Raw genomic sequence first — 6,032 nt, 5'->3', positions numbered from 1 at the left:
ACATCTCGGACTAGCAACCCGTAGAAAACAAGACTGGTTCGATGAGAAAGATGAAGAAATAAAGGCACTGACAACAGAAACAGAGAAAAATCAACTGTTCAGAGTGCATCATAACGACCCCACGTCACAAACCAAGGAAGATGCCCTTGCTCACGCAAAAAGAAAGGTGCAGAAGAAATTTCGCGAGATGCAGGACAGCTGGTTCAGCAGGAAGCCGGATGAAATCCAGGTCTACGCCGACAGCCACTACACAAAGCACTTTTACAATGCGCTTAAGGCTGTATATGGACCCCTATCCTCCGGCTCCTCACCCCTCCTCAACGCATATGGGACGCAGCTGCTAACAGAGAAGAAGCACATTATGGAGCGGTGGGCCGAGCACTTCAATGTCCTCAACTGTCCTGCCAACATCAACGCCGAGGCCATAGCTAGCCTGCCACAGCTGAAAGATGCCAGCCTAGTCCATATCTACAAGAGGAAAGGCAATCGCAAGTCTTGCGACAATCACCGTGGCATCTCCCTCTTGTCTATTGCTGGGACGATTCTGGCCCGTGTTCTGCTCAGCCACCTTCTCCAACATCTTGAGCAAGGTCTTCTCCCACAAAGCCAGTGTGACTTCCGTGCTGAACGTGGGACTACTGACATGATTTTTGCTGCGAGCAAACTCCAGGAAAAATGCCAGAAGCAACACAACAACCACTTCATGACCTATGTCGATCTGACCAAGCCTTTCGATAAGGCTTGTGGAAGATCATGGAGAAGTTTGGCTGCCCCAGCAAGTTCATCACAATTGACCGGCAGTTCCACGACGGCATGATGGTGAAAGTTCTGGATGACGGAGATGAGTCAGAGGCTTTTCCAGTGACAAACGGCGTCAAACAAGGCTGCGTTCTCGCCCCGACTCTGTTCAGTATGGTATTCTCTGCCATGCTGACAGATGCTCTCCGTGACTGCAAAGAAGGAATACACGTCAGGTACAGGACTGACGGGAGATTGTTTAACCTTACAAAGGTGAAAGAGACTGTCATCAGAGACTTTTTGTTTGCTGAGGACTTCGCACTCAACGCCAGCACACAGCAGAAGATGCAGTGTGAAGTGAACTGCTTCTCACAACCTGCGATAACTTCGGTCTCAGCATCAGCATAAAAAAAAACGAAGTTGTCTACCAGCCTAACCCAGGAAAGTCATACCAGGAGCCGCACATCACAGTGAAGGGGCAGAACCTTCCGGCAGTCAACTACTTTACCTACCTGGGCAGCACGCTCTCTCGCACAGTGGATATAGACGCTGAGGTCAACAGCAGGATCGCCAAAGCCAGCACAGCCTTTGGGAGACTCTGTGAGAACGTCTGGGAGCGGAGAGGACTCAGTGCTACTACCAAGCTGATGGTCTACTGTGTAGTGGTCCTTACAATTCTCCTTTACGCCAGCGAGACAGCTGAATGGCTTCCACCTGAGCTGTCTCCGCAGACTCCACATCAGGTGACAGGACAAAGTCCCCGACATGGAAGTCCTGGAACGAACTGGCCTCTGCATCATCTACACCTTCCTGCAAAAAACCCAAGCCAGGTGGGCTGGACATGGGGTCAGAATACCAGACAGTCAACTGTCTAAGCAGCTGTTGTATGGAGAATTGTGTCAGGGCAGTGCTCAGTTCGAAAGCAGAAGAAGCGCTACAAAGCGTCCTTCAAAGACCTGGGCGTCGACATCAACACGTGGGAGACGCTTGCTCTGGACCATCCATCTTGGCGCAGCAAGATCACCACAGGAGCCCTTGCAGTTAAAGCCAGGTGCATCACCGAGGCGCAACGAAAGCATGCTGTGCTAGGCCTGAGCAGCATTCGCTGCCACGATAGCATCCACTCACTTGTACCCCACATGTGGACGAGCCTTCGGGGCCAGGACTGGCCTCGTTAGTTGCCTCCAGACCCTCAGTCACCGATCTGATATTTGAAGCCATGGTCATCTCCGAATCCAAAGGACGAACCTCGCGCGCGGACGCGCGCGTGTGTGTGTGTGTGTGTGTGTGTATGTGTGTGTGCGTGTGTGCGTGCGTGCGTGCGTACGCGCGCGCGCGTGTGTGTGTATTCTGTCGTTGTTTTTTTCGGACTCCAGAAGAACGCAGCACTGTGTGGAAAGACAGGAAATCGTGTTGACGTTTGTGGGAAGAGTGCTTCTATAAAGTGGTCGTGCCTGCATGTGACGGTGGATACCTAACGGTTGTTACTCCTAAACTAAGGAACCGTTGTTACATAGGTCACACAGTACACGAAACACGGGGTTTACTTACTGTATGCACTGTTCAGGCTCAGCCCCGCTCTCAGTGATACTGTCCTTCCAGGCCTTTGTCAGGGGGGAAACACGGCGGAGACTCTGGCCTCTACGCTGGTCGAATGCTGGTATGTCGTAGATCTGTGTTGGGGTCACTCACACAGGGACAGCGAGCTCGACCACTCTGGGAGTCAAACTGGCCCGTGGAGCGAACAGTCTCTGGCTTCGGTAGATTATATGTCAGTGGGTCTCCACGGATAAGCTCCGGTGATCAGCTTTCTTCCACTTGTCCTGGGAATATACTGTAAGTAGAGTTAGCTTGCTGTTGATTTCCCGACAGTAAGGTCTTGATCTCTCTGTAAACGTTGCTTCTCTTTGCATGTACAAAGTCCACACATGCGCACGATAGCTTCCGGATGAAGTCGTCTGGTGGACTGTGATCCGTCATCACAACATTAATCACCTCCGGACCCATCAATCTTCCATCTGATACTTGAAGCCATGGCCATCTTTGAATCCTAAGGACGAACCTCGTGTGTGTGTGTGTGTGTGTGTGTGTGTGTGTGTGTGTGTGTGTGTGTGTGTTTTGTCGTGTGTGTGGTTTTTTTTTGTGTGTGTGTGTTTTTTTTGTGTGTGTGTTTTTTTTTTCGGATTCCAGAAGAACGCAGCTCTGTGTGGGAAGACAGGAAATCGCGTTGATGTTTGTTTAAGACTGGTTCTGTAAGTATATTTATTACCTACACACCTGTTTTAAACTACAGTTCCAGTTTCTCTTTGGATCAATCTGTCAGAAGCTCACGGCATGTGTTCAGTTCACACTTATTCACCAATAACATTCAAACCTGCATACACGTTTTCACTAGCTCAGTCCTCAGTCTTCACAAGCTTTGAAATTCCCTCTTTTTGATTTAACTAATTCAATTTTATCATGATACAATACTGACAACTTTTCCATTTTTGTTTCATCAATTACCTCTCCACCATGGATCGGGTAGGTGATCACACACCTTACCACCTCACAGAGAAAAGAAAAGAAACAAAACAAATTACTCAGTCATTTCCACTCTGGGAAGTTATTCAGGTGACTTAGTGAAGCTATATTCAGTTCACTGCATCAAGCATCACACTATTACATAACTGTGTACAACACCATCCAGTGCTCAAAAAATTTTTATATTAGATTTTTAGTTTAGATCCACATCAGCCCGTCCAAGTGTTTAAAAAGAATGTACTTGAGTTACTAATATCCAAACATCATTTACGATTCATTTCAGGGAACTACTGCCCTCCATCACAAAATATTCCAAACTCTGGCTTTCCAAAGCCATGAAAATCACAATACAGGGGACTATAAAGCAGTCAGCCGGGTCACGACCTAAATAACTTATTCCAATGTTCTGAGATCACAACCAGCACATACCTCTGCCGCTCACTGACCGCGACCACAGCACAGACTGGAGTCCACGTCCCGCCAACACTCCACACGAACTCCCACAGTCCACGCGAAACACAACTGACGCTTCAACGTTCAGAAGTGAAGATGTTCACAAGGCACATGATAATTAACAAACTCGGGAGCCCGACATGAACATCATTCAAAAGGAAAATCACCCTGAAGAACTTTTACTGGAAAGGATCATAATTCATATGTACAACGTCCATAGATTCACTGTGACTGGAACTCCACACAGTCAGTTATCCATTCAGACATCAGTGTCCAAGGCGGATGAAGGTGTTTCTATTACTCACACACGATACACGGAATAAACACAACACTGTACGGCACTACACACACAGTCTGTGCCATCTCCGCTCCCCGTTTCGAAGTTCAGTTAAGCCTTCCTCCTTCTCTCAACAACAAAAAACGCGTCACACCCTTAAAGAAGACGTCATACACAAAATTGCGTCGCAGAAAACATCGTAAAACACTATCTTTGTATGCCATGGAAAACCCCTTCAAATGTCCAGTCAACTGAGGACGAAGACCACCAAAGAATTCAAACGTTTTCTTAAAGGTCACCTAACCCGAGTTTCATGACTTGATAATTTCAGGACTGAATCGTTCTCGTCAGTCAATTAAATGATCGGCTGATCACTTCTGGTGTGTGTGTGTGTGTGTGTGTGTGTGTGTGTTTTCCCATGTACTAATATAATTATCATGCGTAATACATACATTTTTAATTCATATTTTTCATCTTTGTCTTCTTCGGTTGTTCTTATCAGGACGAGAACCGGTGTTTTGAATGTGGCTGGTATCAGCTAAGAGAAATTTAATCATAATAAGGGTCAAAATCTTCTCACTGAGATCGCCACATCTTTTCTCATTGAGATCGCCACATCTTCTTCCACTGACTGGTGTCCATGCACATACTGCACTTTCACGGAGAAAAAGACAGATAGCAGCTGAGTCGGACAGACATATGGACAGACAGACAGAGACGGTTAGTCAGTGAGACAGACAGGCAGCAAGTCAAACAGACAGACATGCAAACCTCTTTTCGACGAGACCAAAACATTCTCGAATCCATGTGATCAAACCGACTTGGCAAGTCGAAGACGGAAGAGACATAACTCTACATGATATGATCGTAGTTTTCGAAGCAGTTTCTCCCCCTTAGTATCGACCTCGCGGCTCCGTCATTCACCGTCATTCTTGCCGCAGTGCGGATCGCGAGCTTTTCGTACCTGTACACTTCTCAAAGATCAAAATGAAATATAGGCAGAAGCGTGAATGAGGATTCCTGCTGATTATGCCGCTCCATCATACAGCAACATGCTACCTATGCACGCACATCATAATTCTGAATTCCTAGCTAGGACGACTTCAGTTATAAACACTGCATGGGTGGATAAACCTTAATTCACCTCATACGGATTTTCATATTCTTTCGTTTCACAATATCCAAGATATTTGTTCATAAATTCCAGAACCAAAACATGATTTACTGACGTCTCCACAAAGAGATAAATCTATAGATCAACTTCCCTCATGATGCTACTCAGTGAATCATGACAGTGATGATTGTTGTAGAGAAAAAACAACACACTATCCCCCACCCCTGCAAAAAGAGGAAAAAGACAGATAAATATATAAATTATAAGCACGATGACCCCAATTAAGCAGAGCATTCTTAGACTAGAAATAGAAAAAAAATGTGCAGTTAGATATCACTGCCCAGTGATTGTGAGTTCAGTCTGCCTATCAGTGTGTAAAATACTACACCATTAACTTGAAAAAGACGAATGAAAAACGAAGAAACGATAAGTTTCTGAAAATCCAAGGAGAGAAACTAGAGAAAAGAGCAGATCGGTGGTCTAGGGGTAGAACTATAAAAAGAAATAACTATTAAAAAAATAAAATAAAATGGCCGAGAAGAATAAATATATGTCAACAGCGGTCACCCATCCAAGGCCTCAGTGACTGTCGGTGATCGGACGAGAACCGGAAGCCTGATAAATAAACCTTTTCCATCACAGTCGTTGAGTCGATCATTTCTCTCTCAGTCGCGAATAATTCAGTTTGTCATCCTGGCATCATGGCCCAAAGTTTAGCCGGGGGAAAAATCGAATAACGTTGCCGAGTTAATGACTTCTTCGAATCTGGAGCTGGTTTTGTCGAAGTAAATTATCAGTCAAATAGTTTACTTTGATTGCGTTCTCAAATTCGCCTCAGTTTTGGTAAAACGTCTTCTCAATAGTAAGCTGAGCAAACCCGGCAAGTCACGAGCCGCCCCCTCTTTCGGGTGACAGGTTGTTTAGATA

The sequence above is a fragment of the Babylonia areolata genome, chromosome 13 (genome assembly GCF_041734735.1).
Source record: "Babylonia areolata isolate BAREFJ2019XMU chromosome 13, ASM4173473v1, whole genome shotgun sequence".
Taxonomy (NCBI): Eukaryota; Metazoa; Mollusca; class Gastropoda; order Neogastropoda; family Buccinidae; genus Babylonia; species Babylonia areolata.
Note: the sequence above shows the minus strand (reverse complement) of the source record.